The sequence below is a fragment of the Triticum aestivum genome, chromosome 7A, assembly GCF_018294505.1.
Source record: "Triticum aestivum cultivar Chinese Spring chromosome 7A, IWGSC CS RefSeq v2.1, whole genome shotgun sequence".
Taxonomy (NCBI): Eukaryota; Viridiplantae; Streptophyta; class Magnoliopsida; order Poales; family Poaceae; genus Triticum; species Triticum aestivum.
The window spans coordinates 526,504,311-526,514,348 of NC_057812.1; positions in this window are offsets into that span (position 1 = coordinate 526,504,311).

The following is a 10,038-nucleotide window of genomic DNA, read 5'->3' on the forward strand; positions in this document are numbered from 1 at the left end:
CCCTGCGCCGCAACAGTGGTAGCATCCATCTCCGCCCAGTATGCTTTAACACGGGCGAGTGCCATCCGCAAGCCTTCTATGCACGTCGACCTCTTCATCGCAGTGATGCGCGGCACCGCACCAAGGAACTGCTGCACTAAGCTGAAATAGTTGTTCGACTTCGGCTTTTTCGGCCACAGCTGATCCACGACAGACCTCATGGCCAGTCTGGACAACCTATTTAGTTTGGCCCATTCGGCTAGCTGATCAGTCAATGGAAGCGGATGCTCTGGAACGTTGAATTGCGACGAGAACAGCTTGTCCACTTCACGATCTGTTTGACCTTGGAAGTATTTGGCCGCATCGGCAGCGCTCACCGCCAAGTCCATATATGCGTCTGCCGAACTCCACAACCGATCCAGAGGGGCATATCGTGGATCTCCGAACTTTCTCCGTAGCATGAAGGGCTTCCCAGCCGCAATATCCCCGGCTTCACGCAGCTCCTCCTTCTTCGCTCTCATAGCAGAGCGGGTGTCTTTGTTCGCCATCATGGCCTTTTCAAGGTCCGCTGCCTTCAATCGGTTCTCTTTTTCAAGGAACTGGCAACGGTCGGTGGTGTCTTTTAATTCTACGGCCATCTTGGCCATCTTCTCTTTGCTCTCGCAATGCGCGGCCTTCTCGGTTTTTAACTCCTCGGCCGCCTTCAAAGCAACCGCATTACTAATCCTTGCTTATTCTTTGGCTCGGGCAAGTTCCGCCCGCAAGGTTTCCACGGTGGCAGCTCCATCTGCAGTCACAACATATTAAAGATACTGGCATCATGCAGCTCTTACTATGTGGCATTCACCAAAAAATAACACTTACCCTGTGCCTCATCAAGCCTCTTGTTAACAAGATCAATGTCGGCATCCGCCGCATCCAGTTGCCGCTTCAGTTCGGCAAATTCATGAGTCCGGCTAGCCACCGGAGCTCCCACTACCTGCACATTAAAGCGGTATGGTTATTGCCTGGGACTACGATCCTCTATTTGCCGCCGTTCTCGGCGACAACCAGAGTCTCAGGGGCTACTATCTACACAAGGCACACCTAAAAATGTGCAGTACCGTCACAAATGTACATCATTTTACGTACCTCAAAGCCCGTCAGTAGACTCATAAAGGCATCATGCAACCCACTTTCGGCGGATGAGATCCTTTCCATCACCATACCCATCAATGTACGGTGTTCTTCTGAGATGGCCGCTCGCTCCAACAGCTCTCTCAGTACGTCCGACCGCATACCAGGTGGTGCCGGACTCTTCTGTTTGCTCTCTTCGAGAGCCGGACGCTAGGGACTTCGGGTGACTATAGGATTATCTTCTGGCCTCACCGGATCCGGAGAGGCCCTCCGTGATGACACTTCAAGGTCGCCCGCTTCTTGAGCGGACGAGTCTGGGGGAGGCATTTCCCTCTCCATCATCTTCAAAAGAAGATCCCCCGAAGATGAGCTCTGCTGAGAAGGGCTAAGATCCGAACTGCAATAAATACATCAGTTATTTTCCTTAGAGGCAAGGTAGTATATCTTGAAGGAAATATGCCCTAGAGGCAATAATAAAGTTATTATTTATTTTCTTATATCATGATAAAAGTTTATTATTCATGCTAGAATTGTATTAACCAAAAACATAATACATGTGTGAATACATAGACAAACAGAGTGTCACTAGTATGCCTCTACTTGACTAGCTCGTTAATCAAAGATGGTTATATTTCCTAACCATGGACAAAGAGTTGTTATTTGATTAACGGGATCACATCATTAGTTGAATGATATGATTGACATGACCCATTCCATTAGCTTAGCACCCAATCATTTAGTATGTTGCTATTGCTTTCTTCATGACTTATACATGTTCCTATGACTATGAGATTATGCAACTCCCGTTTGCCAGAGGAACACTTTGTGTGCTACCAAACGTCACAACGTAACTGGGTGATTATAAAGGAGCTCTACAGGTGTCTCCAAAGGTACATGTTGGGTTGCCGTATTTTGAGATTAGGATTTGTCACTCCGATTGTCGGAGAGGTATCTCTGGGCCCACTCGGTAATGCACATCACTTAAGCCTTGCAAGCATTGCAACTAATGAGTTAGTTGCGGGATGATGTATTACAGAACGAGTAAAGAGACTTGCCGGTAACGAGATTGAACTAGGTATAGGATACCGACGATCGAATCTCGGGCAAGTAACATACCGATGACAAAGGGAACAACGTATGTTGTTATGCGGTCTGACCGATAAAAGATCTTCGTAGAATATGTAGGAGCCAATATGAGCATCCAGGTTCCGCTATTGGTTATTGACCGGAGACGTGTCTCGGTCATGTCTACATTGTTCTCGAACCCGTAGGGTCCGCACGCTTAAGGTTACGATGACAGTTATATTATGAGTTTATGCATTTTGATGTACTGAAGGTTGTTCAGAGTCCCGGATGTGATCACGGACATGACGAGGAGTCTCGAAATGGTCGAGACATAAAGATTGATATATTGGAAGCCAATGTTTGGATATCGGAAGTGTTCCGGGTGAAATCGGGATTTTACCGGAGTACCGGGAGGTTACCGGAACCCCCCGGGAGGTATATGGGCCTTAGTGGGCCTTAGTGGAAGAAGAGAAGAGGCAGCCAGGGCTGGGCCGCGCGCCCCTCCACCCCTAGTCCGAATAGGACAAGGAGAGAGGGGGCCGGCGCCCCCCTCCTTCTCTCTCTCTCTTTTCCCACCTCCACGAATCCTATTCCAACTAGGAAAGGGGGGGAGTCCTACTCCCAGAAGGAGTAGGACTCCTCCTGGCGCGCCACACCTTGGCCGGCCGGCCCCCCTCCCTTGAACCTTTATATACGGAGGCAGGGGCACCCCTAGAGACACAAGTTGATCCACGTGATCATATTCTTAGCCGTGTGCGGTGCCCCCTTCCACCATAGTCCTCGATAATATTGTAGCGGTGCTTAGGCGAAGCCCTGCGACGGTAGTACATCAAGATCGTCACCACGCCGTCGTGCTGACGGAACTCTTCCCCGACACTTTGCTGGATCGGAGTCCGGGGATCGTCATCGAGCTGAACGTGTGCTAGAACTCGGAGGTGCCGTAGTTTCGGTGCTTGATCGGTCGGGCCGTGGAGACGTACGACTACATCAACCAAACGCTTCCGTTGTCGATCTACAAGGGTACGTAGATCATACTCTCCCCTCTCGTTGCTATGCATCACCATGATCTTGCGTGAGCGTAGGAATTTTTTTGAAATTACTACGAAACCCAACAGTGGCATCCGAGCCTAGGTTTTATATGTTGATGTTATATGCACGAGTAGAACACAAGTGAGTTGTGGGCGATATAAGTCATACTGCTTACCAGCATGTCATACTTTGGTTCGGCGGTATTGTTGGACGAAGCGGCCCGGACCGACATTACGCGTACGCTTACGCGAGACCGGTTCTCCCGACGTGCTTTGCACATAGGTGGCTTGCGGGTGACAGTTTCTCCAACTTTAGTTGAACCGAGTGTGGCTACGCCCGGTCCTTGCGAAGGTTAAAACAGCACCAACTTGACAAACTATCGTTGTGGTTTTGATGCGTAGGTAAGATTGGTTCTTGCTTAAGCCCGTAGCAGCCACGTAAAACATGCAACAACAAAGTAGAGGACGTCTAACTTGTTTTTGCAGGGCATGTTGTGATGTGATATGGTCAAGACATGATGCTAAATTTTATTGTATGAGATGATCATGTTTTGTAACCGAGTTATCGGCAACTGGCAGGAGCCATATGGTTGTCGCTTTATTGTATGCAATGCAATCGCGCTGTAATGCTTTACTTTATCACTAAGCGGTAGCGATAGTCGTGGAAGCATAAGATTGGCGAGACGACAACGATGCTACGATGGAGATCAAGGTGTCGCGCCGGTGACGATGGTGATCATGACGGTGCTTCGGAGATGGAGATCACAAGCACAAGATGATGATGGCCATATCATATCACTTATATTGATTGCATGTGATGTTTATCTTTTATGCATCTTATCTTGCTTTGATTGACGGTAGCATTATAAGATGATCTCTCACTAAATTATCAAGAAGTGTTCTCCCTGAGTATGCACCGTTGCGAAAGTTCTTCGTGCTGAGACACCACGTGATGATCGGGTGTGATAGGCTCTACGTTCAAATACAACGGGTGCAAAACAGTTGCACACGCGGAATACTCAGGTTATACTTGACGAGCCAAGCATATACAGATATGGCCTCGGAACACGGAGACCGAAAGGTCGAGCGTGAATCATATAGTAGATATGATCAACATAGTGATGTTCACCAATGAAACTACTCCATCTCACGTGATGATCGGACATGGTTTAGTTGATTTGGATCACGTAATCACTTAGAGGATTAGAGGGATGTCTATCTAAGTGGGAGTTCTTTAAGTAATATGATTAATTGAACCTAAATTTATCATGAACTTAGTACCTGATAGTATCTTGCTTGTTTATGTATGATTGTAGATAAATGGCCCGTGCTGTTGTTCCGTTGAATTTTAATGCGTTCCTTGAGAAAGCAAAGTTGAAAGATGATGGTAGCAATTACACGGACTGGGTCCGTAACTTGAGGATTATCCTCATTGCTGCACAGAAGAATTACGTCCTGGAAGCACCGCTGGGTGCCAGGCCTGCTGCTGGAGCAACACCAGATGTTGTGAACGTCTGGCAGAGCAAAGCTGATGACTACTCGATAGTTCAGTGTGCCATGCTTTACGGCTTAGAACCGGGACTTCAACGACGTTTTGAACGTCATGGAGCATATGAGATGTTCCAGGAGTTGAAGTTAATATTTCAAGCAAATGCCCGGATTGAGAGATATGAAGTCTCCAATAAGTTCTATAGCTGCAAGATGGAGGAGAACAGTTCTGTCAGTGAGCATATACTCAAAATGTCTGGGTATAATAATCACTTGATTCAAATGGGAGTTAATCTTCCAGATGATTGCGTCATTGACAGAATTCTCCAATCACTGCCACCAAGCTACAAGAGCTTCGTGATGAACTATAATATGCAAGGGATGAATAAGACTATTCCCGAGCTCTTCGCAATGCTGAAAGCTGCGGAGGTAGAAATCAAAAAGGAGCATCAAGTGTTGATGGTCAACAAGACCACTAGTTTCAAGAAAAAGGGCAAAGGGAAGAAGAAGGGGAACTTCAAGAAGAACAGCAAGCAAGTTGCTGCTCAAGAGAAGAAACCCAAGTCTGGACCTAAGCCTGAAACTGAGTGCTTCTACTGCAAGCAGACTGGTCACTGGAAGCGGAACTGCCCCAAGTATTTGGCGGATAAGAAGGATGGCAAGGTGAACAAAGGTATATGTGATATACATGTTATTGATGTGTACCTTACTAATGCTCGCAGTAGCACCTGGGTATTTGATACTGGTTCTGTTGCTAATATTTGCAACTCGAAACAGGGACTACGGATTAAGCGAAGATTGGCTAAGGACGAGGTGACGATGCGCGTGGGAAACGGTTCCAAAGTCGATGTGATCGCGGTCGGCACGCTACCTCTACATCTACCTTCGGGATTAATATTAGACCTAAATAATTGTTATTTGGTGCCAGCGTTAAGCATGAACATTATATCTGGATCTTGTTTGATGCGAGACGGTTATTCATTTAAATCAGAGAATAATGGTTGTTCTATTTATATGAGTAATATCTTTTATGGTCATGCACCCTTGAAGAGTGGTCTATTCTTATTGAATCTCGATAGTAGTAACACACATATTCATAATGTTGAAACCAAAAGATGCAGAGTTGATAATGATAGTGCAACTTATTTGTGGCACTGCCGTTTAGGTCATATCGGTGTAAAGCGCATGAAGAAACTCCATACTGATGGACTTTTGGAACCACTTGATTATGAATCACTTGGTACTTGCGAACCGTGCCTCATGGGCAAGATGACTAAAACGCCGTTCTCCGGTACTATGGAGAGAGCAACAGATTTGTTGGAAATCATACATACAGATGTATGTGGTCCGATGAATATTGAGGCTCGTGGCGGATATCGTTATTTTCTCACCTTCACAGATGATTTAAGCAGATATGGGTATATCTACTTAATGAAACATAAGTCTGAAACGTTTGAAAAGTTCAAAGAATTTCAGAGTGAAGTTGAAAATCATCGTAACAAGAAAATAAAGTTTCTACGATCTGATCGTGGAGGAGAATATTTGAGTTACGAGTTTGGTGTACATTTGAAACAATGCGGAATAGTTTCGCAACTCACGCCACCCGGAACACCACAGCGTAATGGTGTGTCCGAACGTCGTAATCGTACTTTACTAGATATGGTGCGATCTATGATGTCTCTTACTGATTTACCGCTATCGTTTTGGGGTTATGCTTTGGAGACGGCCGCATTCACGTTAAATAGGGCACCATCAAAATCCGTTGAGACGACGCCTTATGAACTATGGTTTGGCAAGAAACCAAAGTTGTCGTTTCTGAAAGTTTGGGGCTGCGATGCTTATGTGAAAAAGCTTCAACCTGATAAGCTCGAACCCAAATCGGAGAAATGTGTCTTCATAGGATATCCAAAGGAGACTATTGGATACACCTTCTATCACAGATCCGAAGGCAAGACTTTTGTTGCTAAGTTCGGAAACTTTCTGGAGAAGGAGTTTCTCTCGAAAGAAGTGAGTGGGAGGAAAGTAGAACTTGACGAGGTAACTGTACCTGCTCCCTTATTGGAAAGTAGTGCATCACAGAAAACTGTTTCTGTGACACCTACACCAATTAGTGAGGAAGCTAATGATAATGATCATGAAACTTCAGAACAAGATACTACTGAACCTCGTAGATCAACCAGAGTGAGATCCGCACCAGAGTGGTACGGTAATCCTGTTCTGGAAGTCATGCTACTAGATCATGATGAACCTACGAACTATGAAGAAGCGATGGTGAGCCCAGATTCCGCAAAATGGCTTGAAGCCATGAAATCTGAGATGGGATCCATGTATGAGAACAAAGTATGGACTTTGGTTGACTTGCCCAATGATCGGCAAGCAATTGAGAATAAATGGATCTTCAAGAAGAAGACTGACGCCGACGGTAATATTACTGTCTACAAAGCTCGACTTGTCGCAAAAGGGTTTCGGCAAGTTCAAGGGATTGACTACGATGAGACCTTCTCACCCGTAGCGATGCTTAAGTCTGTCCGAATCATGTTAGCAATTGCCGCATTTTATGATTATGAAATTTGGCAGATGGATGTCAAAACTGCATTCCTGAATGGATTTCTGGAAGAAGAGTTGTATATGATGCAACCGGAAGGTTTTGTCGATCCAAAGGGAGCTAACAAAGTGTGCAAGCTCCAGCGATCCATTTATGGACTGGTGCAAGCCTCTCGGAGTTGGAATAAACGCTTTGATAGTGTGATCAAAGCATTTGGTTTTATACAGACTTTTGGAGAAGCCTGTATTTACAAGAAAGTGAGTGGGAGCTCTGTAGCATTTCTGATATTATATGTGGATGACATATTACTGATTGGAAATGATATAGAATTTCTGGATAGCATAAAGGGATACTTGAATAAGAGTTTTTCAATGAAAGACCTCGGTGAAGCTGCTTACATATTAGGCATAAAGATCTATAGAGATAGATCAAGACGTTTAATTGGACTTTCACAAAGCACATACCTTGACAAGATTTTGAAGAAGTTCAAAATGGATCAAGCAAAGAAAGGGTTCTTGCCTGTGTTACAAGGTGTGAAGTTGAGTCGGACTCAATGCCCGACCACTGCAGAAGATAGAGAGAAGATGAAAGATGTTCCCTATGCTTCAGCCATAGGCTCTATCATGTATGCAATGCTGTGTACCAGACCTGATGTGTGCCTTGCTATAAGTCTAGCAGGGAGGTACCAAAGTAATCCAGGAGTGGATCACTGGACAGCGGTCAAGAACATCCTGAAGTACCTGAAAAGGACTAAGGATATGTTTCTCGTATATGGAGGTGACAAAGAGCTCATCGTAAACGGTTACGTTGATGCAAGCTTTGACACTGATCCGGACGATTCTAAATCGCAAACCGGATACGTGTTTACATTAAACGGTGGAGCTGTCAGTTGGTGCAGTTCTAAACAGAGCGTCGTGGCGGGATCTACGTGTGAAGCGGAATACATAGCTGCTTCGGAAGCAGCAAATGAAGGAGTCTGGATGAAGGAGTTCATATCCGATCTAGGTGTCATACCTAGTGCATCGGGTCCAATGAAAATCTTTTGTGACAATACTGGTGCAATTGCCTTGGCGAAGGAATCCAGATTTCACAAGAGAACCAAGCACATCAAGAGACGCTTCAATTCCATCCGGGATCTAGTCCAGGTGGGAGACATAGAGATTTGCAAGATACATACGGATCTGAATGTTGCAGACCCGTTGACTAAGCCTCTTCCACGAGCAAAACATGATCAGCACCAAGGCTCCATGGGTGTTAGAATCATTACTGTGTAATCTAGATTATTGACTCTAGTGCAAGTGGGAGACTGAAGGAAATATGCCCTAGAGGCAATAATAAAGTTATTATTTATTTCCTTATATCATGATAAAAGTTTATTATTCATGCTAGAATTGTATTAACCGGAAACATAATACATGTGTGAATACATAGACAAACAGAGTGTCACTAGTATGCCTCTACTTGACTAGCTCGTTAATCAAAGATGGTTATGTTTCCTAACCATGGACAAAGAGTTGTTATTTGATTAACAGGATCACATCATTAGTTGAATGATCTGATTGACATGACCCATTCCATTAGCTTAGCACCCGATCGTTTAGTATGTTGCTATTGCTTTCTTCATGACTTATACATGTTCCTATGACTATGAGATTATGCAACTCCCGTTTGCCAGAGGAACACTTTGTGTGCTACCAAACGTCACAACGTAACTGGGTGATTATAAAGGAGCTCTACAGGTGTCTCCAAAGGTACATGTTGGGTTGGCGTATTTCGAGATTAGGATTTGTCACTCCGATTGTCGGAGAGGTATCTCTGGGCCCTCTCGGTAATGCACATCACTTACGCCTTGCAAGCATTGCAACTAATGAGTTAGTTGCGGGATGATGTATTACAGAACGAGTAAAGAGACTTGCCGGTAACGAGATTGAACTAGGTATAGGATACCGACGATCGAATCTCGGGCAAGTAACATACCGATGACAAAGGGAACAACGTATGTTGTTATGCGGTCTGACCGATAAAAGATCTTCGTAGAATATGTAGGAGCCAATATGAGCATCCAGGTTCCACTATTGGTTATTGACCGGAGACGTGTCTCGGTCATGTCTACATTGTTCTCGAACCCGTAGGGTCCGCACGCTTAAGGTTACGATGACAGTTATATTATGAGTTTATGCATTTTGATGTACCGAAGGTTGTTCGGAGTCCCGGATGTGATCACGGACGTGACGAGGAGTCTCGAAATGGTCGAGACATAAAGATTGATATATTGGAAGCCTATGTTTGGATATCGGAAGTGTTCCGGGTGAAATCGGGATTTTACCGGAGTACCGGGAGGTTACCGGAACCCCCCGGGAGGTATATGGGCCTTAGTGGGCCTTAGTGGAAGAAGAGAAGAGGCAGCCAGGGCTGGGCCGCGCGCCCCTCCACCCCTAGTCCGAATAGGACAAGGAGAGAGGGGGCCGGCGCCCCCTCCTTCTCTCTCTCTCTTTTCCCACCTCCACGAATCCTATTCCAACTAGGAAAAGGGGGGGAGTCCTACTCCCAGAAGGAGTAGGACTCCTCCTGGCGCGCCACACCTTGGTCGGCCGGCCCCCCTCCCTTGAACCTTTATATACGGAGGCAGGGGCACCCCTAGAGACACAAGTTGATCCACGTGATCATATTCTTAGCCGTGTGCGGTGCCCCCTTCCACCATAGTCCTCGATAATATTGTAGCGGTGCTTAGGCGAAGCCCTGCGACGGTAGTACATCAAGATCGTCACCACGCCGTCGTGCTGACGGAACTCTTCCCCGACACTTTGCTGGATCGGA